This window comes from Schistocerca serialis, chromosome 2, assembly GCF_023864345.2.
Source record: "Schistocerca serialis cubense isolate TAMUIC-IGC-003099 chromosome 2, iqSchSeri2.2, whole genome shotgun sequence".
NCBI lineage: Eukaryota > Metazoa > Arthropoda > Insecta > Orthoptera > Acrididae > Schistocerca > Schistocerca serialis.
Window position 1 is genome coordinate 219,777,143 of NC_064639.1, and position 24,655 is coordinate 219,801,797.

Sequence of the window (24,655 nt, forward strand, 5' to 3'; positions counted from 1 at the left end):
GATTCGTTCCAATAAAATAATGAGAAATATCACATTCCTGGCAAAAGAATTATTGTAACTTGCGTATTATGAGAGTAGGCTATTTGAAGGCAGCGACAGACTGAAGATCCACCCAAAACGCATTGTTCTTGGTACAATTTGTTATAATTAAATTTCGATTAAGGTTTTCATCAGTGAGTAACATACTCTGATATAAGTAGATGTGTGTCGTTGGCTTAGCGTAAGGGGTAGAATCACCGTCTTATAGTGAGTTGTTCATCGGGTCGGTAGTTCGCGTTTTGACACTTCGAAATTTTTTTCCCTAACATTCGCGTTTGTATTAGGTTCTGATACTTTATTATTAGTTTAATACAATTATATACTTTAATATTTGAAGTAATGTAAATGTAAGTTCACTTTTTTTGCGGAGTGACTGTTCGATTGGCTTAATCTACTACTTGTATAAAGATATCTTGCTCCTTTTTCTTTTACGCTTCGTAATTCACATCTTCTAAAGATTCTGCTACTGGATAGGAACAGTGATCAAGTGAGACTGACCCTAGGGGTTTTACTAATATGTGAGAATGATGAAATAATAAACATTATTTATTATTCTTATGCGGAGAAGTATTCCAAATTTGTACCGCACCGTTTGTAGTGGAACTTTCATAAGCCTGTGTCCTTATAGACTGGACATGGTACTTTCATTTTCGTGGACGATGGAGGAAATGTGCGTTTTAGTAGAGCTAACGTGGGAATTTTACGCAGGCCCGTTGAGTAAACAATGTGATTTACGAACTAGAAACATCCCTCAACTGCCGCTGGAGTGCGTTGCGATCGCACATACCACGTTGGGGCCAACGTACCGTATGTACAAGTCGCATCGTTCCTGAGCGTTCAGCTGCACGTTGAACTTGGCACGCTCAACGTTAACGTTCGACAGCACGGTCCGTGTGCCGACGGGTTAAGGCTGCCGGCGGATCCTGACTTAACTGGAACTCTGCAGCTGGCCTACGAGGCCGGTTCGACACTGCGCATTGCACTGGGTCGCTGGAGCGGTGGCCTCAGCATTGCTATCCTGTGACAGGACCGAGGTGAACGGAGCATTGTAGTGGAAACAAATAAAGCATTTGAAAAGTTCTCGCCGAGTTTTAATACGGCACTTCCTGGCACCCACCCACTACATTTGGTGTCTTCACTCCACATTTGGCGTCTGATACCACAACAACTGCCTGAAGCGACGCTTGACATCGACGACAGAAATGTATGGCGTGTGAGAGAAGTTATTCAATCGTTGTTTCCTGTTCTTTTTAACTCGCTACACACAGTCATTGTACTGTCTGGACTGCATGTAACCCTTTGGAACTCACGAGTCATTCCTTCCACTGATTTAATGCGATTTTTTACAACCACCCTCCACAATGCTCCAATGTCCTCGTCTGTCAGCGCAAGATGTCTGCCTAGAATTGGTTTAGCAGTGGTTGTTCCTTCACAGTCACATCACCTACACTTGGCTTGGACAGCTTTAGGAGGAGAGAAATGTCGCTGCAGGATTTGTTACTCAGGAGATGACCAGTGACTAGACAACCTTCAGAGTCACTGAGCTCTCCTCACTGATCCGTTCCGCTGTTGCCGGCCGGTGTGGCCGTGCGGTTCTAGGCGCTTCAGTCTGGAACCGCGTGACCGCTAGGGTCGCAGGTTCGAATCCTGCATCGGTATGTCCACCTCCCGAATACGTAAGGCCTGACCACAGCCTGGATGCGTGCTTTGTTTCGGGATATGCAATACGCCGGATCTGTGACAGTCTGCACGATGATTCAGACCTGAGTCTCTAGGGGACTGATGACCGTAGATGTTAAGTCCCATAGTGTTCAGAGCCATTTTTTCGTTCCGTTGTTACTGCTTTCTGCTGACAGCTCAAAACTGGAGTTCTCCTTTCTACTGGCATGTCTGACTCCCTCGACGTCTTCTTCATGGATGGGTGACGTAGAGCTAGCGTACTATATAATGCCAATGGGGCTGTGTAGACTGGTTCGGAAGTTACAGCGACAGCACAGAAAAACCATGCATACATTTATATATATTATGATAAGTAATTAAATATAAAAGGTGGTATTTTTATTAAAACATTATGATTCAGTATATTTTCATCAACATTTCAGTTCGAAAGTAAACATAATTCAAATAAAAGCAAAAAAAAAAAGAAAAAATTGGTACTAGTGAAAATAGAAGCAGCGAGTCCACGCTGCGAACTCATGTAGTGATGGCTCGCTTAAATCCCTCCAGATATTTTGTACTCCGTAGTGCTGCATATGATCAAATCTTCGAGCTTTGTCTTCTTTACTTTTTATTTTTTTATTGTGTCTCAGTGCTTCAAGAAACTGATGTGCTGGCACTGAGTTTAGACTCCTATAACAATGGATAAAGTCGAAAGGTACTGGTCCTGGATAGCCCTTTGTGAGAGAGAAAGTTGGACTAAAGTCGACGGGAGGGTAATTCCTGACAACTGACTGCGGTGATTCCAGGTTTCAGGCGCAAAGCACAAACTGCTGCTGGTCAATTCCGCATTACCTTTGGTGTCCGGATACGTTTGATCACTTACTGTATGCGTCGGATTCTTCTGTTCTGATAGTGTTACCAATTCACCCGCTGTATCCGGATTCTACCCAGTTTTAATGCTCTATTTCAGTCCCCAGTTGCAAATTTATAAAACTCTAAGAAACCTCGATGTTTTGACTTCCATGTCGGGTTGTTGTTCTGTGATGCCAAGTGTCATCTGGCGTACTGAACTTGGGCCTAAATTGACAGAGATAAATGCAGGCTGACAACGCCTCAAGCAGTGGTCGACTTCATGTCACAGCGACTTGATCTTCAGCTTTGCTCCTTGAGAGTATTAGCACCGTGCATAGGGTCGACCATGGTCGCGAGGCTGTAATTAAAAGTAGGTGTTGTGATTCAAGCGTTGTTGAGTTAGACAAGGCATGAACCTCTGTTCAGTGTATGCCGCCTTTAGAATCTGAAGATGGTCATTGTATGGCCGAAATCGGTTATGACTGTGTCATAAACATGTGATGGAATCTATAAATAAATAAAAAAAATTTACAAAATAATTAGTCACGCACTCCATAGACAAAATGTCGTTTTCTCCGAAAGAACGTTTTGAATATGCCCAAAGATAACAGTGAATGTAATTTTAGGCAAATTACCTAAATGAATTCCATTTCCACGAGAAGGAAGAATTGTATATGAGAGAGAGTGATTGATGTGCAAGTAAGTCTCTAATATAAATAAATATAATCAAGTGCAATAAAATAATGCGCACGGAGCCTACAGCTTTGCATCCTGTGTCGATAAGTGATCTGTATCTTTTTATATAGCTTATTACGAGTCTCGTTTCAAGTTTGTTTACGTTCAGGTGTTTCTTTTCTGTATCAGATGATGGACTTCAGATACTATGGATCATATTTATACCTAAAAGCACGAAAACGTAGAGAAGCACAAGGCACATTGAAAGACTCGTGAGTGCTTCCCGCAAATCTACCGTGAAAGCAGCGGCTCAGGTAGCGTATGCCATTCACAGCGTGCAACACCATCAGAGTCTTACCAACAGACTGGTTGGGAAGGCTTTTGACGACTCCAAAAATACTGGAAACTTTTCATGTGCGAGAACGATATCTGAGGAAAGAATCAGCGGTGTCTTAGGCCCTGAGTGCCTAGATCAATTAAAAGTTCAAGTGGGAGGAGTTAATTTTCTTAGTGTTACTTCTGATGCAAGTAACGATGGAAATATTAACCTTTTTCCTTTAGTTATACAGTTTGTTTCTCTAGCCTTGAGCGGCGTGCAGACTGAGCATATTGACATTCGTAGTGCTGGCAGAATTGCTTGAGACATTCTGAAGATGCATGTGAAAGTTTTTCTGCAGAAAGTATTGGCTCATTTACCAATTTACACTGTGAGAGCGTAAAACTTGCTTGAATTTTTGTTTTTTTGAGGGTATTGTAAATAAGGCAATATTTTCTCATAGTAGGATGAGGTGCCCATCACTTATGTCTGGAAATGAAAGAATTTTCCAAATGAATGAAGCTCGTAAATCTTACTTCGTATCTGAAAATAATGTCTCCATTACAATTAGGCTTTTTCTAGAAAATTCTCTGGCTGAAGGATACTTTCACATTGTCTCAAATTACCTGCACAAACGAATATTGCGCACTGAAGGTGAAAAAAAAAGACTAAAGCGGAAGTATATTCTGTGCTGAGTGATACTGTGACAGCACTGCAAGAGAACTGTGTTCGATTGCTTGACTCACAGCAAACAACTAGAGTGGGAAAATGCTATATGTTTGAGAAACAGAAATGTTCTTACGGATGACAGTGTACTGTTAGATGAAGTAAATCGCTTAAAAATGTTTCTAAGTGAACATCTCAAATCGGAAGTCATATCAGTATTTTCAGAGAAAACTATGTCTGATAGAAGGTGTGGTTTCATCAACAGTCGTCCTGGAGATGAATACTCGGAACTTTGGAAAATTTTGCAATACTTTTTTTGTATACTTACCCTAACGCAACTGTGGCCAGGATATTTTCTGATTAAATATACTGATGAAAGAAATAGATTTTCTGTACAATAAAGATCTCACTTGAAACTTCCTGGCAGATTAAAACTGTGTCCCGGACCGAGACTCAAACTCGGGACCTTTGCGTTTTGCGGGCAAATGCTCTACCAACTGAGCTACCCAAGCACGACTCACGGCCCGTCCTCACAGCAGTTGGTAGAGCACTTGCCCGCGAAAGGAAATGGTCCCGAGTTCGAGTCTCGGTCCGGCACACAGTTTTAATCTGCCAGAAAGTTGCATATCAGCGCACACTCCGCTGCAGAGTGAAAAACTCATCCGAGATCTCTCTTGTTCTCAGTTAGTATTATTATATCATTAAAACAAAGAAAGAGTTTTACTTCAGAAGGTTCGAGGAAGCGAGAAACGTACTTTTGTAAAAAAGTAAGACATTGTGGTTCACATAAAGACTCTTTGTAATACCCCAAGGTTTTGTGATTTGGGAACATGGTAACGCTATGTTCTGCTGCACTGCTTCGTTGTGATTTTGAAGGTAGAGATAGCAAGTAAAGAGAGAGTGATGCCTCCCTCCCCCCTCCCCCTCTGCAACACACACACACACACACACACACACACACACACACACACACACACACACACACACACACACACACACGGCGGCCCCGACCGCAGCTCAGCTCAGCGCAGCACAGAGTAGGTAAGCGTGTAGTGCGCACGCGCGTTTGGTAAGCGACGTGGAAGCGATAGGGGCCGGCGGGACTGCTGGCCCGCGAAATCTCATCGCAGGCCGCGCTTTGCGAGCCGCCTGCGCGCTCAAGAGCGTGTAAACGCGGCAGTTAGCACCCGGCAGCAGTTTGCACAAGCCGTCAGCCGAGAGCGCGGGTTCCATCTGCGTCGAGTGTAGTCGTTAACCTACGATTTCGCTACGATTAAACTGCCGCTACTAAATCCTCTCACTAAGACACTCGCTCATCGTTTTACGGCAGTCATCCAGAGTTGAAGTCATGCAATAAAAAAAAATTAATAAACATATTTAACCGGAAATATAGAGTACTCGCGAGAGATGTAAGACTTAACAATACTATGACAGACGGACAAGCCTCAATCGTGTATTTTGTTGGATGATAGGGGGCAACTCTGTGTGTCGTCTACCCGAGGGACGGAGGACTTAGCCTCAATTTTAAGCGATGGCTATAGCAAGAAAACTATTGACATTTTCTGCAGTGTCAGGACTCCTGCTCAGTTTAACTGGAGAAAGATTTTAATGTGGTTTTAGACGGTTGCTTCATGGTATTAGCTCCGCGCTCAGCCTGCAATGTTTATACCATACACTGTCTTATTTGTAGTGTTGACGTTTGAGAACTGTATGGAATGACATACTTTTGAACCTTCAAAATGTTTTATGACTGCATCTTCAGATATGTGACCTTTGCTTTGCGTTTTAACAAGAGTGGCTACACGTACAACAGCAAAACGATGATGACCGCGGTGTTTAGCACGTAATAATATTTTAAATCCATAGATTGTTGTCGGTATCGTAGCACGAGTGGCTGAAAGTGGCCGCTCGTGTTCTTCCCCCCCTCCTCCCTCCCATCGGTTCTTTCTCCCCCTCTCCCCCCCCCCCCCCCACCAACTGTGAGGTTCGGTCTGTGATAAACAGAACGTACCTATCGAAATTCAGAGTCAGTATGAAAACAGTATCGAAGGAACAGTATCGATCATACCTTGGGGTATGGATACTTGCCTGTAATAGAAAGGAACTGCCATATCGGCACCATCTCTGTTTTTAAAACCTATCTGTTAATAGAAAGAGATCGATTTTCAGAAGTTTTAAATTGGAAAATGGAAGCGTTAACTCAAATAGTGATTTTATTTTCATTACAAATTAGAATGTTTAAAAATTTGTAATTTGAAATACAAAATTACAGAACAGGTTAACAGAAAAAGCAGCAGAATAGTACCCAGTAGTAAATGAATTAAATCTTCCCAACAGTTCCAAATCTTGCTCCGCACTGTCGCTGAAAACAATATTTTCTCCAGCTGTTTTGCTGATGTTATGTTACGTGACTTTGACAAGAAAATGGTTGAAATGGGTCTGAGCACTACGGGACTTAACTTGTGAGGTCATCAGTCTTGTAGAACTTAGAACTACTTAAACCTAACTAATCTAAGGACATCACACACTTCCATGCCCGAGGCAGGATTCGAACCTGCGACCTTAGCGGTCGCTCGGTTCCAGACTGTAGTGACTTTGACAGCGCAGCGCGAAGTCTGCTGTTGAAAATAAATGCGCGGAAGGCACTGATGTCGCCTGGATTTACAACTACTCGTTGCCTAGCTTATACGGCTGGGGGATCAAAACTTTTGAAATAAAGGCTCATTGCATCTTCTCGATCAGCCAAAGCAAACGTTTCAGTTTTTTTAAATTTTTTATTTGTTTTCTAAATTTTTTAATTAAATTCGCCAGATTCTTTCGATGTCTCCAAATGTCATATGCCGTAACAAGAGAAGAACGTGTCTGATTCGCTCCTGCTGATTAAGAGGAAGATTAGTTGTTGGTAAACGCCTTACTGTAGATATTTCCCAAGCACAAATTCTGGGACCCTCAAGAAGCACATTCCGAAATCCTGAGTCCATTTCTGTCGATCGTAAGCGCACTACTCGTTCAGTTGTTGACCTTTTCGAGCTCGCGCGTCCAGTTGTTGAAATCTGGCACTGTCTCATGTGGCTAAAATTCTGGAAAAATAATTTGTAGGTTTCCTGCCTTTGGTGGTCAGGACTCGTGTTCTATTCCCGGTACCTCCTCGGATTTATCTGAGGTGGGGAGCCTGCTGGCGTACGCCTTCGCCACTAGGAGACATGGTATAGCAGGCGCATATGACAAGAGAAGACTAAGACACGCCCCCAGGTTACTCGTCGATAACGCCCCCTGGGCAGCGTGCATATAGGCCGCCACCTCCGTCCAAGCCGTTCCTATCTCCCAGTGTTCGAACCTCAGTACCTCGCATCGATACTCAGTTCGCATTGCACCTCAATAGTTCGCTCTGTGCTCTGGTCGTCCACAGTGATAGTCGTCACCTGGCACCTTAGCTAGCTGTGAGGGAACGTTAGACACTATAGTTGTGGTATGGACACGGACAAGACTCTCGAATTAGTACATATTATTTGATTGCCGTTAAGCACAGAAGTTCCGACTGGATAGCATTGAAGTTAAGTGTTAAATTGGTTCCTGTAACTAAGTGTGTCTTAACGACGTGTGCGTTTTGTGTTTTAGTGAGAGGAAACCGGCGACCCCTCTGTCATACCACCCTCTCCTTACCAGCCATGGACCACAAAACGTTACAAGAGGGCACAGCCACAACAGGGGGCTTTGAAGAAGTCCACTCATAAAGTTGAGACTAAATGAGGAGTCGCTTGAATAAAGAGGCAGCGGTACCATAAGTGTTCACCTACTGACGACAAAGGCTGGAGGGCATGGCAACATGCCGGTTCTATGAATGGATGGTTTCGTGGTGGTATGAGAAATGCTAATTATATGTCCCACGATCATAGATAGCTCCTTGTACTAATATGTAGCAGCTAGTCGGAACAGGTTAAGGCCTAATCCGAGATTGGTGTTTGCGTGTTTTAGCATAGCGTAATAAAAATGTAGTAAATCTTTACTAGAATCATTCGATACTATATCTGCTACATAGTTCTCGTACGAGTCAAAGTATCAGTTTACAAGTGTCGAACAAAGGTTATCGGTGGCCAGATAAAAGTAATACCATTACGTACCGATACTTTTACTGTGTTCCCTTTGTATCAGGTGTACGGATCGAATATCGAGAGCAAACAGCTGGTGCGACGTTGGTGAAGGCATTTTTCGGAAGGTCGTCTGGATTTCCATATTGGGAGGGCGACCGTTCCTCATCAGTGATGACTTTCTGAGGCTATTTGATCACCCACTGTACAGTCCTAATCCTGCTCCCAGCTATTTCGATGTTTTCTTTCACCTCAAAAAATTGCTTTCCACCGGCCAGAATTTCGCACTGACGAAGAGCTGAAGACAAGTGTCACACGATGATCCTGTTTCGTCACAACACAGGAATACAACAGTTGTTATCACGATATGATTAACATACGTCTCAGTTCTGATGATGATTACGACAAACTCTATCTCAAATATTGCTGTGTCTCTTGCCAATAAAATTTTTCACCTAACTTTGTTTTGTTTTGAGAGCGAACTTTTCCGTGACGGCTCTTTATATAAAAATGCTCGGACTTCTTGCGGCGTCAGTTGTGTGTTAAATCTCAAGCTTTCGACGATTACCGCTGTCGTCTTAATACATAGAACCAAAACTATTTCTGTTTCCCGAACGTCTAAGAAGATAAATGAGATGCTGCACCCGGTTAAGGACAGTCAAGGCTGAAGGTACTCTTGGCAGAACATCAAAGTCACGTTGAAAATCTGGAACTTGTAAAATTACCTGTTGTTGAACACAACCTTGCAAATAGAAACAAAATACTTTTTGGTGAAATAAAAGTTTTGTCCCAGGCTTCTGCATAGTGGGATTTTGTTAATTAAGAGGTGTGAGACATGAGAATGTGCGAGAACAACATCGTCCGGCAGTGTGAGCTCTCGACGCTGAGAAGAAACAAGAGCAATTAGCGGCATTTTTTGCGCTGCTACTGAAGCCTTGGCGCCACTAGCGCAATCTCTGACACCATCTGTGGCACCATGATGTACTTCCCTACCAATCTAAAACCGTCCATGGGCTATATAGGACCACATTAGGAGCAGCCACGACTGTCAGTTGCTCCTGACGAATACCATTGCGTAGTTGTCGAAAGCTTGAGGTTGTAACCAGAAAGCCGGCCGTAGTGGCCGAGCGGATCTAGGCGCTACAGTCTGGAACCGCGCGACCGCTATGGTCGCAGGTTCGAATCCTGCCTCGGGCATTGATGTGTGTGATGTCCTTAAGTTAGTTAGGTTTAAGTAGTCCTAAGTTCTAGGGGACTGATGATCTCAGACGTTAAGTCCCGTAGTGCTCAGAGCCATTTGAACCATTTTTTTTTGTGCCAAGAACTGAGGCGGCGAAAGTCCGAAGGAATTTTACACTATGTTTGCACAATAAAAATGGGGAAACTTAAATTCTGTACCATTATCGAGCACAGCACACACTTAAAGTACACTACTGGCCATTAAAATAGCTACACCATGAAGATATGCTACAGACGCAAAATTTAACCGACAGGAAGAATACGCTCTGATATGCAAATGATTAGCTTTTCAGAGCATTCACACAAGGTTGGCGACGGTGGCGACACTACAACGTGCTGACATGAGGAAAGTTTCCAACCGATTTCTCATATACAAACAGCAGTTGACCGGCGTTGCCTGATGAAACGTTGTTGTGATGCCTCGTGTAAGGAGGAGAAATGCGTACCATCACGTTTCCGACTTTGGTAAAGGTCGGATTGTAGCCTATCGCGATTGCGGTTTATCGCAACGCGACATTGTTGCTCGCATTGGTCGCGATCCAATGACTGTTAGCAGAATATGGAATCGGTGGGTTCAGGAGGGTAATACGGAACGCCGTGCTGGATCCCAACGACCTCGCATTACTAGCAGTCGAGATGACAGGCATCTTATCCGCATGGCTGTAATGGATCGTGCAGCCACGTCTCGATCCCTGAGTCAACAGATGGGAACGTTTGCAAGACAACAACCATCTGCACGAACAGTTCGACGACGTTTTCAGCAGCATGGACTATCAGCTCGGCGACCATGGCTGCGGTTACCCTTGACGCTGCATCACAGACAGGAGCGCCTGCGATGGTGTACTCAACGACGGACCTGGGTGCAGAAATGGTAAAACGTCATTTTTTCGGATGAATCCAGGTTCTGTTTACAGCATCATGATGGTCGCATCCGTGTTTGGCGACTTCGCGGTAAACGCACATTGGAAGCGTGTATTCGTCATCGCCATACTGGCGTATCACCCGGCTTGATGGTATGGGGTGCCCTTGGTTACACGTCTCGGTCACCTCTTGTTCACATCGACGGCACTTTGAACAATGGTCGTTACATTTCAGATGTGTTACGACCCGTGGCTCTACCCTTCGTTCGGTCCCTGCGAAACCCTACATTTCAGCAGGATAATGCACGACTGCATGTTGCAGGTTGTGTACGGGCCTTTCTGGATACAGAAAATGTTCTACTGCCGCCCTGGCCAGCACATTCTCCAGATCTCTCACCAACTGAAAACGTCTGGTCAATGGTTGCCGAGCAACTGGCTCGTCACAATGCGCCAGTCACTACTCTTGATGAACTGTGGTATCTTGTTGAAGCTGCATGGGCAGCTGTACCCGTACACGCCATTACTCAATGCCCAGGCGTATCAAGGCCGTTATTACGGCCAAAGGTGGTTGTTGTGGGTACTGATTTCTCAGGATCTATACACCCAAATTGCGTGAAAATGTAATCACATGTCTGTTCTAGTATAATATATTTGTCCAATGAATACCCGTTTATCATCTGTATTTCTTCTTGGTGTAGCAATTTTATTGTATTTCTGTGTTGGATGCACTTTTTCGGTGAACTGGAATTGGCTAGCTATTATAGCAGTTGGTAGTGGCATAAATACCAGTAATTTGCTGTTATTCTGCACTCTCTCTTGGAATTCAAGGAAGAGGGTGTTTTTGTTAGGATCAAATGTAACGTACGAACATCGTAATTTAAGTGATAATGAAACAATCAATGCAGTTTAATTTATTGTATTAGCTCTTTGATCTACATGGTATCGCTCCCTTGTACACGTGGTAGCAGTTGTTTGTTGTATTGTGGGATTTAACGATACATTTGTCAGCTAATGTACTTTCGTGCAAGGATTTTCTCCAATGTTGCGATTTATTCAGACGTGTCTACTACCTGACAGCAACAGCAGATGAGGTAATATTTATGGCGGAGGATTTTTCTCTGCCTCGGACGAAGGCGGAAGACGAAACTTCAGTTCACATCGAGTATAGTAAGAAGACTGGAGACAGTGGTCCAACGAAATAAACCCAATCTGGAAATTCTAATTGGAAGTCAGTTTCACAATAGCACAAGTGCACACGCTAATATCTGACGTCTGACCTCTGCGAAAATTGTCGTCGCTTGAGAGAAGGAAGAGGATGGCCCAAAAAATTGGAAAACCTCTTCTCATCACCGGTGAAGAATGCTCTCGAACAGAATCAGAGCGATAAGGAGGAAATTAAGACGAATGAAAGAGAGAGATTGAAAACAGGATCCTCCATAATAGAAGAAACCTCGAACCGCAACACCGACACTCGTTCATAGCTCCTCAGAAAATTGAGACCGAAAAAAAAGAAAAAAAATTGAACAGCGACGAGATGTGATTTTGGCGAGGATGTTGAGTATACTAATTATGATGGTCTGGCACATTGTGCGACCACTGCTGGAGAATTTCACGCGCTAACTCTTATCTGACAGCGTGCGTACCCTTCCTTGCCTTAGTGGGCTGGAGTGTGCAATAGACTCTTTTGTACTCTTGCTCTTATTGAACCTGTGATAAAAATAAAAACGAATTTATTTTTACCCTGCTTAATATGTAGGTTCTTAAATTACAGACTGGTGTAGAAATACGTAGATTTAAGTTCAAGATACAATATAGGGTAATTATAAACCTTATGACACACACACAAAATCGGTACAGTAAATGATCAAGAATAACGTAAAAATGGTTTGGTATGTAAAAGACAAACTCCGAAAGCTATCTTTTTATATAATGTTTATAAATGTTCTATGCGTCCACCCTTCCTCGTTCAAATGTGTGTGAATTCCTAACGGACCAAACTGCTGAGGTCATCGGTCCCTAGACTTACACACAACTTAAACTAATTTAAACTAACTTATGCCAAAAATAACACACACACACACACACACACACACACACACACACATGCTTGAGGGACGACTCGAACCTCCGGTGGAAGTGGCTGCGCAGTCCGTCACATGGCGCCTCGAACCGAGCGGCCACTCCGCGTGGCCACCCTTCCTCGCACACCACACATGTAATGGGTAGACTAGTCCTGATGCAATATATCAGCAGTGAGGGTGAGAACTCCTGCTGAGATGGGGCGTCGCATGTCTTTGAGGTTCAGTGCTAGCAGTGGAACATAAACATTACCCCCGATGTGACCCCGCAAGAATAAACTGCAAGGAGTCAAGCCTGGAGAACTTTGTGCCCTGTATTATGGAAATGTGGAGTGACACCATCGTGCTGAAAGATGAAACCCGTCCTTTCAGTTTCAAGCCGTGGCATGAGCCACAGTAGCGGCATGTCGAGATAGGTGACGTCACTGTCGGTACTCTTAACAAAGAAGAATCGTCCATAGTAAAACATGTTGGTGACGGCAAAGAATACGCAAACTTTATTGCATTGGCGGACATATTCGTTGGTTAAATGTGTGTTCTCAGTACCCCGTGTGTGAACATTCGCGAAAGATCAAAACTGTCTCGTCACTGAAGATTAATTCGACAGCGAAGCCGTCGTGCAGAACTCCAGAGGGTGCAGTTTGTCGCCGTGCCCTGCGGCATACAGAAGTTCCACTCTTAATCGTTTACGAAGGATTTTCCACACTGTTGGCAGAAGGACGTCTATTTCTGCACTAGCTCGACTAGTAGACTTCGTGAGACTTCGCAGCACGTCCCTCACATTGTCCACTGTCTGTTCTGAGACACCATTTCACCACGAAAGTTCTGTATTGCACAAACAATCATCCTCCTCGAATATATTGTACCACCTCACTATGCTATTGTAAACTGGCCGTGTCTTGCGAAATTTTGTTACGTAAAGCTGTTTCACACACTACCGACTGGCAACCGTCAAATTATATCACACAAAGTGCTTTCCCTGCTTGATTCGCCGCCATTTTCAGCAACTACGGTCGTTGATACCCCTGTCGGTGGTTGTCACAACTAACTTCCCGGCGCCACGTTAAAATACACCCTCACCCATTAAGAGCTTGTTTTTCATGTCCTGTATCATTTGTTACATTATGTTTAGGGATTTATATATACAGAGTATTAAATGTTTTATAGACTTTATGATTACACTTAACCGCACTTTTTCTCCTTAACTGGGTTTTGTTACCCGAAACTCTCATCTGTGTGTGTTAGGCACTGTAGCAGTATAACATAATTTCCGTAAATTACTCATTGGATTATGATTTTGTAAGTAAATTCAATGGGGAGGGGGGAGAAAGAAGGAACTAATGGTATCAGTTAGTGCGGCAACGGGTGAAAATGCGTCTCTGACCGAGACTCGAATCTTGGATCTCCTACGTACTAGACAGCTGCGCTAACTACTGCATCACCCGAACACCGTGTTTATCGCAAATCCGCGGACTATCTAGGCACGCTCCCCGGGTCACTCACATTGCTTCCCCCCCCTCCCCCCCGAAGCACCTCCTACCTGCGGATCCCATCCCTACCCTCAATGATCACTACTTTTAAATTCCCTCTACAGGTTGAACGTAAAAATGCGTCCACCCTGAAGTTTGCGGATTCATTGCCCATCGAGGCGATCAGTTATACGAATTCGTGTTGTGTGTATTCTTGTGCACACGTCCGAAAGAGCAGACACGAGGCATTCGTATGATTTTTTGCCTTGATATTTCTACGCCAACATTTAAAGCAGCGGAAAATTAAAAATGAAAACTAAAGACCCGTTTACAGGTCTGATTTTCTTTCTGTCAACTGCAGCGCCCCTGGCACGTTATTCCATCACCGAGACTCGCCTGTCGCGAGCAATCGTCTATGTTTACAATTCGTCATGAAAATTGCTTGTGTTCTGAGTACTGTTTTGTGTACAGTGTACCTACTACCGTGATACTGGCAGAGATAGTCAGAGAGCACATTACTTTTTGGTATAAAGTTTACGCTCACATAAACTATTCAACGGCTGTATCGGTTTAGACCGAAAGCCCGTAAGTTTCTCTTTGACCGATGGCTGTGTCAAAAGATGCTAGGAACCAATATTTCCAAAAGGCAATTATTGTAGTCATCAGCAATCGGATAAGAAATATTTGAGCAATATTGATTATGACTTCTCAGCCGAAACCGATGTAGCCATTAAACTGTTTATGTGAACGTTTTATGAAATAAATATTGAAACTGAGGCTACGGGGGACTGCTCTTGCAGCAGTAAGTCTAAATACAGTAACAAAATTGAGGATCTTGCAAGGATAAGACAGTATATTAATGACAAAAACCAAATTCATTCTAGATGGTCTAGGCAAAAGTCGAAAGACTAGCTCACTGCAGTGCTGCGAACTGTAATATGGGAAACGTGTCGTTCCAGCATTTCTAAAATATTTATTTGCTCGAAAAAATAAGTATGTACAAAAAAATCAAATACTATATACGTGCCAATAAAGAGCGCCTTTTCATTTTATTCTTTGTCTTTCTTCTTCAAAAGAGCTAAGTTTTTCAGCGTTGTAACAACGCTCTAAGATACATACAGCAAACCTTCAATAGTCAGTGGTCTTGGAATAGCGTCTTTGATTAGTAATCGAAACGTCCTCTGTGCTGGATTCGAAGACCATCACTGCATAAATTTTGAATAAAAATCATCAGAAATGCCGACCGAAGACTTCCAGCTTAGGAAGTCACCCTCATTTTACTAACGGCATTGTCAAAGAAGGTGGAGGAACAGACATAGGTTCATGGCACTCTCTTGTCCTTCGGGTGGGAAACTGCCCCTAAAAGGCGGAGGAATCAGCAATGAACAACAGCATGAAGATCTATAAGGCAATGGAAACCACTGCATTAAAGACATATAACGTGTATCCTGTAATTGAAAAACAGCCTAGATTATCTTTTCATTGGCAAAACATTCCGGACTAGTTCTCCATTGAGATCTCTGGCAGGGGCTGCCAATAGGAAGGTGGCCATCAGAAAAAGATTGCATAACCAGGGGAAATATAACGTTCTAGAAGTGGGGAGTGGAATGTCAGAAATCTGAACGTGGTAGGGCAGCTAGAAAATCTGAAAATGGAAATGGTAAGGCTCAATGTAGAGATAGTGGCCATCAGTGGAGTGAAATGGTAACAAGGCAAGGATTTCTGATCAGAGGAGTATAGGGTAATATCAACAGCAGCTGAAAATGATACAACGGGAGCAGGAATGTAGGGCAGAGACTGAGTTACTGAGAACAGTACATTGGTACGGTTGTTCTTATCAGAATCGGCCGCAAACCAACACCGACAACCATAGTTCATTTATACGTGCTGAAGTCGCAAGCAGGAGATAAAGAGATAGAAAAAGTATATGAAGATATTGAACGGGTAATTCAGTATGTAAAGAGAGATGAAAATCTAATAGTCATAGGAGTAGAAGGAAAGGTTACTGTAGAATATGGGCTTGGGAGTGGGAATGAAAGAGGAGAAAGACTAATTAAGTTCTGCAATAAATTTCAGTTGGTAAAAGGGAACACTCTGTTCAAGAATCACAAAAGGAGCAGGTATACTTGGAAAAAGCCGGGAGATACAGGATGATTTCCGTTAGAATCCATCATGGTCTGGCAAAGACTCCGAAATCAGATATTGGACTGTAAGGCGTACACAGGGGCAGATACAGACTCAGATCACAATCTGGTAACATGAAGAGTGGGCTGAAGTTCAGGAGACAAGTGAGGAAGAATCTATGTGCAAGGAAGTGGTATTCGGAAGCACTAAGGAATGAAGACATACGCTTGATGTTCTCTGAGGCTCTAGATACTGCGATAATAGATCAGTAGGCAGTACAGTTGGATAGGAATTGAAGTCTCTAAAACGGGTAGCCGCAGGCATTAGAGGGAAAAACGTAGGTACAAGGAAGATAACTGCGAAGAAACCATGGATAATAGAAAAAATTCTCCAGCTGGTTGAACAAAGAAGGAAGTATAAAAATGATCTAGAAAACTCAGGAATACAGAAATACTAGTCACTTAGAAATTATATAAATGGGAAGTGCACGGAAGCAATGGCGAAATGGCTGCGTGAAATATGTGAACGAATAGAAAGAGAAATTATTGTCCTAAGGACTGACTCAGCATACAGAAAAGTCAAAGCAACGTTTCGTGAAATTAAAAGCAAGGGTGGTAGCATTGAGAGAGCAATGGGAATTCATCTGTTAAATCCAGAGGAGAGAGCAGATTGGTGGAAAGAGTAAAAAATGGTTCAAATGGCTGAGAGCACTATGAGACTTAACATCTGAGGTCATCAATCGCCTAGAACTTAGAACTACTTAAGCCTAACTAACCTAGGGACATCACACACATCCATGCCCGAAGCAGGATTCGAACCTGTGACCGTAGAGGTCGTACGGTTGCAGACTGAAGCGCCTAGAACCACTCGGCCACACCGGCTGGCTGGAAAGAGTACATTGAGGGCCTCTATCAGGGGAAGGACTTACATGATGACTTGATAAAAGGAGAAACAGGAGTCAATAGGGAAGAGATAGGGGATTCAGTGTTAGAATCTGAATTTAGAAGAATTCAAATGAGATAGAAGGATTAGTGGGCCATGCTGCGGCTCGCGATGGTGCTTTGTAGGTTTCCGCCCTCTGTTGGAGGCCAGATTGTATCGTTTAGTTGGCATGGTTGCGGTTGTTTGTCTTCTTCTCGTGTTGACTGGCGCCACTCCGTTTCGCAAGCATTGCCTGTCCGCTAGTGGCAGAAGCGGCGGTTATCGGTATGTAATAAGTGTTGTCCTATGTTTGGGGCGACGTCGTTTTCAAAAAAATGGCTCTGAACACTATGGGACTTAACATCTATGGTCATCAGTCCCCTAGAACTTGGAACTACTTAAACCTAACTAACCTAAGGACATCACACAACACCCAGTCATCACGAGGCAGAGAAAATCCCTGACCTAGCCGGGAATCGAACCCGAGAATCCGGGCGCGGGAAGCGAGACGTCGTTTTCCCGGGTCATGTGAGTATGGAGTCGGTTGGGGACTTAGGAGGAGCCAGGTCAGCGCATTGTGTGAACACACAAGGACTGCTGGTGGCACACATGGACTGCCGGATCGAAGCGCTGTGGTCACGAGTTTGCACGACCTCGTCGTAAACCGAATCCTGCAAGATTTAAGATGAGAGCACTTGAAGTAGAGAAACCTCCACTAGTGTGATATCTCGCGATTTTCCAGTGACTTGGGTCGTGTTGCTGCTCGTAGCGTCGCCGAGGCAAAGAGCAGCTTTCAGCTTGTTACAGTTTGTTAAGTACAACCAGCGGTATTTTTCCTGCCTGGCGGCCACTAACGCCCCAGTTACCTGCACTGGGGGTTGGGGTATGTAACGGCAGTGTACGTTTTCTTGCCTTGCCACTGATGTCCGGAAAGGCGTGTAGTTTTGACAGCTTTATTGATTGTAGGCCGGTTGGTGATTTCTTCTACTCTGGTGGTAGTGATTCCTTTCTCGTTCCGGGCGCTCTAAACACTGTATTCTGGCTTTGGCGTATTGTTCCATCTTTGTATTTGCTTTCTCGAACGTGAGTTAGCTTCAGCAATTTATCATTAGTCATTCATTGGAGTGCCACTAGTCTGAGTTACCATCTTGTGAAGTGAATGCAATTCTTGGCTGCCTATCTCATTGCTCGAGAAAGTTGGGTTGAGTTGTTTTGGGGGAAGAGACCAAACACCGAGGTCATCGTTCTCATCAGATTAGGGAAGGACGGGGAAGGAAGTCGGCCGTGCCCTTTCAAAGGAACCATCCCGGCATTTGCCTGGAGCTCGTGAAAGTGTTTGTTGTCAGAGGTCGATTCCTGGAGCACCATCTGTGCCTGATCCTTGTGTTTTATTATTGTATTATTTATTATAATACCTTGTAATGCCTGCATTAAAGGTTATGTATGCCTAGTTAATAGTTCTGGTCGCCTTCTAGAATAAATCTAGCAGTGTAAGGGTTGTCTTAACAGGTTTACCATCACTTTATTTCACCTGTTTGGAGATAATTTGCTTGTTTTTTTTGTTTTTTTTTTTTAACCTTTGCTATTGTATTTGCTGTTTTACGGCAGGTTTTTAAATTTTTTTATATAATCACCGATCCTCGCGTGTAAGGCCTTCAGCTGTAATTGTGATTATTTGCCTAAAAATTCTAATGTGGTATTGGTATTTTTAGCAGTAAATCTTAAAATCTTATTTACTGCCATGTATGGCGTCTGATGCCTTCTGCTGTGTTTGTGGCTACTTACCTGTAATATTTTAATGTTTCTAAGTTGTAAATTGCAGCGAGTTCTTAAACATTCTTACTTTATTGCCATTCTTGGCGTATAAGGTCTTCAGCCGTGATCACAGTGGTTTGTTCTTAAAACATTATCTGTTGTATCTGTATTTTATGGTTATTTGCTTAATTGTTACACACTGAAAACCCTATTCTTTTACACAATTCTTAATTCCTTCATTAATAACGTGCGGTTTTTTATTTTGTTGTGTAGTGTGGAATTACAGGTTTAAAATAAATCTCTATACTTATAAAAGGCAACCAATAGTAATTGACTACTGCCCCTTCCATAATCGTAACCGAATCCTGTCTTCCCCTGACTACCAGGTCTCAAATAGGTAACATTCCATCGGATTTTGTAAAATCATTGTGGGAAATGCCAACCAAACGATTATTAACGTGGTGTGTAAAATTCATGAAACTGGCGATATGCCATCAGACTTTCCGAAAATCATCGTCCACTCAACTCCGAAGACCTCATGTGCCGACAAGAGCGAAAATCATTACACCATCAGCTTAAAAGCTCACGCATCTAAGTTGCTGATAAGAATAATATACAAAAGAATGCAAAAGAAAATTGAGGATGAGCTAGATGACGATCAGTTTGGCTTTAGGAAAGGTAAAGGAACCAGAGACGTATTTCTGACGTTGCGGTTGATAATGGAAGCAAGACTCAAGAAAAATAGAGGCACGTTCATAGGATCTGTTGAACTGGAAAAAGCGTTCGGCCATCTAAAATAATGCAAGATGTTCGAAATCCTGAGAAATATAGAGGTTATCTATAGGGAAAGGCGGGTAACTGTTGTGTTTTTTTTTTTACCACTGCGGACTACGGCGGGGACGAAGCCTCTCCGTCGTTTCTAGTTCCCCAGTTCCATACAATACGATAGTCAATCTACTTTATTGTAATAAAAACCATTTATATGATTTGTTTGAAATGTTGTATAGCGATCCGCGAAAGCAGCATCCTTCAGGCAACCCATAAGAGGCGAGTGGGCAGTACCCCACAATTTACTTGTACATCGTTTATATTCTGCAAGGAAATGAATACGACTAGCCTGATTACAAGGAAGTCATGATATGGGATTTGTTTAGTTTACTTGTCCATAAGGTGGCTCTGTTGTATCGGATTTACATTGTATCGTGTCGAGAGAGGACGTGGATTCAACATGATCGTGGACCGCCGCACTTCAGTGCCGATGTCCGCAACCATCTCAATGCTGTCCTATTCCACGGCCTGCGGTTACCTAACCTGAACCCCCTTGATTATTTTCTATGGTGTATCTAAAGTCACTTGTGTATGAGACCCCAGTGGATACGGAGATGGAATTAGAAGGCAGAATTGTAGCTGTACCGTGGTGTGATTCGAAACACACCAGGGATATTTGTCAGGGTGCGTCAGAATCTTGTTCGCCAATGTAAACACATTTTCTAAGATACAGTACAAATGGTAAGTTCATTTTGTTAGTGATGGTATTTGAAGTTAACTGTAACTAATGCAAAACACAGTAATGTGATTTTATTCGTGTTAACTCCTTAAGCTGGCTTCACCGACCACAGGTTCCCTGCCTCAAATTGGTCAGTGGAGCATCTTCTATGTCCTGTTACATTTTTTAACGCTCTTTACGGAAACACTCTGTATGGAAAACACTGACTACAAGAAAGGACGTGATTACAGGCCATCTCTTATGACATCAGGGAATAATTTACATGGTACTAGAGGGAGCTGTAGAGGGTAGAAATAGTAGAGGAAGACAGAGATTGGGATCAATCCATCAAATAACTGATGATGTAGGTTGCAAGAGCTATTCTGAAGTTTGGCACAGTAGAGGAGTTCGTGGCGGGTTGCATCAAACCAGTCAGAAGACTGATGACTCCAAGAAAGGTTTGTTCATAATTACTTTTGGACAGACAACTAAAAGAGAAGTAGTAGAGGGGAAGCCCACGTAGGAGGCACGGTCCCCATCTGGCCAATCCGATGAGACTCGTAGCCGCAGCAAATACCCGAAGTTACCAAACCTTCACCTCAACCGCCACAATTCTTCCCTCTTGCACTGTGCTTCAGTTTGTCAGCTTGCTATCCTGCGTGGTCGTTGTAACCTATGACTTCGTTTGTGTTTGTTTTTACGACTGTAGCAGTTATTATTTTAGTTTTTGTTACTGTTATCTTTTGAGTGGTAACGGCCTTGCTGCAGTGGATACACCGGTTCCCGTGAGATCACCGAAGTTAAGCGCTGTCGGGCGTGGTCGGCACTTGGATGGGTGACCATCCAGGCCGCCATGCGCTGTTGCCATTTTTCGGGGTGCACTCAGCCTTGTGATGCCAATTGAGGAGCTACTCGACCGAATAGTAGCGGCTTGGGTCAAGAATAGCATCATAACGACCGTGAGAGCGGTGTGCTGACCCCACGCCCCTCCTATCCGCATCCCCCTCTGAGGATGACACGGCGGTCGGATGGTCCCGGTAGGCCACTCGTTGCCTTTTTATCTTTTGTGTGGTACTGAACAATATCAGAAGGAAGCTGGTTGGAAGATATGATGGAAAAGTTCCACGTCGTTCTCTGGACCAGAGGATTTCCGGCAGCGCAAGGAGATAATAGGAATACAATCATATTACTGTGTACTTTTTTATTCACTTTAGTTACAGTTAATTGCAAATATAATCACTGACACAATGAACGCACCATTTGTACTCTACCTTAGAAAATGTGTTGAAACTGACGGGCATCAACCTCAATGCAAGCATGACATCGGCGAACAAGATTCTGACGCACCCGGACAAATACGGAGGTCAGACGAGAGAAATGGATTGCACGTTATGTGCCTACTTCGAGACTGAAGAACATAATGGTAGCCCGCTTTCTGCTAACAAGGTAAGCTTTGAGTATAATTGAATTTTCTCATTGTGAGAGTACTGAAGGGCGACCTGTTTTAATTGTTAAAAACCATTCAACAGCCAAGATCGCATAAAATATTTATTTATTTAACCGGTTTCGACAGACTTTGCTGTCATATTCAGGTCTTATAAATATCTAGTCGAAAACGTTTTCATTTTACTCTGAACCTTTCGCACAAGCTGCCAAGTGGATAAAAATCAACACACTAAGAAAGGTTTGTCATCGCTAAAATATTTAAAAACATGAAGCATCTTGTGCGGAAGGTCATGTCCATATCTATACTTTGCAAAAGTCAGTAGCAGTGATAGTGACAGTAACACATCAAGCATCCGTCATAGCGATGAGGCTGATGCCAGTCGAGTTTTTTTGCTATCGCCATAGAAATTAAGTGTGTGCAGATTCAGCAGCATCCATATATATATATATATATATATATATATATATATATATATATATATATATATATATATATATATATATGGACGGAGTGGTGCGGCTTGGTGAAACAGGAGCCAGTTTTAGTCACCCTGTAGAACAGGCCTGGGCAGACGGCACAAGTAATGGAACAGTGGCAAAACCTTCCTGCAAGGATGACAGACCTATTTTTCTTCATGTAGGCATCTCACTGGGTTTTCTCCCTAACAGTCTCTTGCTTTTTATATCAAAAAATACAGCAGATTATCATGAAGAAATGAACAAAGTCATTCGCAGAATCACCAGTACCAAATTTGGGGCCGGCCGCTGGTGGCCGAGCGGTTCTGGCGCTACAGTCTGGAACCGCAAGACCGCTACGGTCGCAGGTTCGAATCCTGCCTCGGGCATGGATGTGTGTGTTGTCCTAAGGTTAGTTAGGTTTAAGTAGTTCTAGGGGGCTTATGACCTCAGCAGTTGAGTCCCATAATGCTCAGAGCCATTTGAACCATTTTTGAACCAAATTTGGGAAAAACATCAACAATTGTTCTAGATAATACTCCTTAGCATTTATTTGTTGTTTTTAGGACATGTACCATGGGAAAGCGGAAGGAGGAACTGACTGACTCGCCTCAGCGTCGCGACGTCGACGTAAATGATAATCTTAAAAAAATGGAGATTACGCAAAAAAGTATCTGTATAAACCACAGTTCTCCAAATATAAAATCGACGAACTGGCAAAAACATATGGTCGTAGAATCGTTAGGTTACCACCGTGCCACTTCAATTTCTATCCAATAGACTTAATATGGCCCGTCAAACATCGTTGAAGACCATGGGGAGAGCCAGAGTAAAACTGTTTTGCAAAAGTCAGTAGCAGTGATAGTGACAGTAACACATCAAGCATCCGTCATAGCGATGAGGCTGATGCCAGTCGAGTTTTTTTGCTATCGCCATAGAAATTAAGTGTATGCAGATTCAGCAGCATGTATGGAGTGCGCAGTTTACAATGGCAAGTAGCTACATAAAAAAGTTATTTAAGGTTTAAAATTTAAATTATTTTGTCGTAAGTTTCTAAAGCTTAATAAAAAGGTCGTATCAGCAACCAATACCAAACAAAGTTCATCTCAGGAATTCAATCTGTATCACTTAAAATAAATATTACCATTTACGATATAATCGCTGCAATACTGGGGCCCAGTTTTTTTGTGTCGCTTTTCTTCTTTCTCACAATAGATGTTACCGTATTTAAGGTACGTTTTCTCACCATTATAAACACGAATGGCATGTTGTGTTAGAAATAAGTATTGTATTGTGTTGTATTGTATTGTATTGAACTGGGGAGCTAAAAACGACAGAGAGGCTCCGTCCCCGCCGTAGCCGCAGTGGTACACAACAGCCCCACAACAGGCTACAGCAGTCGTCTCACCCTACCGCCGCCCCACACCGAACCTAGGGTTACTGTGCGGTTCGGCCCCCAGTGGTTTGCGTGTTAGAGTAATTATGGTGTACGTGGAGAAAGCGTTTGCGCAGCAATCGCCAACATAATGTAGCTGTGGTGGATAAGGGGAAACAGCCCGCATTCGCCGAGGCAGATGGAAAACCGCCTTAAAAACAATCCACAGACTGGCCGGCACACCAGACCTCGACACTAATCCGCCCGGGGACCGGCACGCCACCCCGCTCGGAAAGCAGTGCGCTTGACCGCACGGCTAACCGGACGGGCTTAGAAATAAGTAAGTGCACCAGAAAAATTAGTAAGAGGATCATTACAAACCTAGCGATCTCTTTCTCGTAACGAAACCGTATGGGGTGTCGATTACTACTTGATGGGAGGGCGGACCATTCATTGTGCATCACATTGAATTCAAATTATCTCCCGTTAGATTTCTCGCACTGTGTTCCGTTATGAAACAAATGAAAATACTATTTATTCTTAGATGGTAATGATTTAGCTGTGCTTTCCCCTGCCCCACACACCCCTGAGCCAACAAGTATTGTAGTACCACATAGCCCTGGCGATGTGGAGACCGGAGAGGCAGTCTCTGGTATTTCTGCTACAGCAGTAGCGGATCCAAGGGAGCCGCCCTGGAGCGAGTGTTGTCGGAGTCATTGCCTTCTCAGCCTCCACCACAAATACAGTCGGTAGAAGAGCAATGCCCTCCTCAACCTCCCCCTCCTGTCGACGGTGGGGATCGTGATTTTCCGCCTGTTGCGACTCCTATTGCGGAAGTTGTTATCCAAATTTGGCTCCCGCTGTCTCTGAGATCCACTCTGATTGCTCCCTTTTAGAGAGTCGTCTCGCCTTGCAGAGTGACCCTTCCGTGGGACAAGCCTCCGACCCTGGGATGTCACAGATAGGTATGGAAGTAGTGCAAGATCAGTCTAGCCGCCGACTGCAGCGCCTATTGCGCCATGCAGCCAGCGTAAACAACGTTCAAAATGGTTCAAATGGCTCTGAGCACTATGGGACTTAATATCTGAGGTCATCAGTCTCCTAGAACTTAGAACTACTTAAACCTAACTAACCTAAGGACATCTGCCCGA

The 24,655-nt window shown here is 43.5% G+C and overlaps 1 pseudogene; it reads left to right on the forward strand.

Moving 5' to 3' along the window:
• Positions 1-20,976: 20,976 nt before the first annotated feature.
• LOC126458832 (5S ribosomal RNA) lies at positions 20,977-21,094 on the forward strand (annotated as a pseudogene).
• The last annotated feature ends 3,561 nt before the right edge of the window (positions 21,095-24,655 follow it).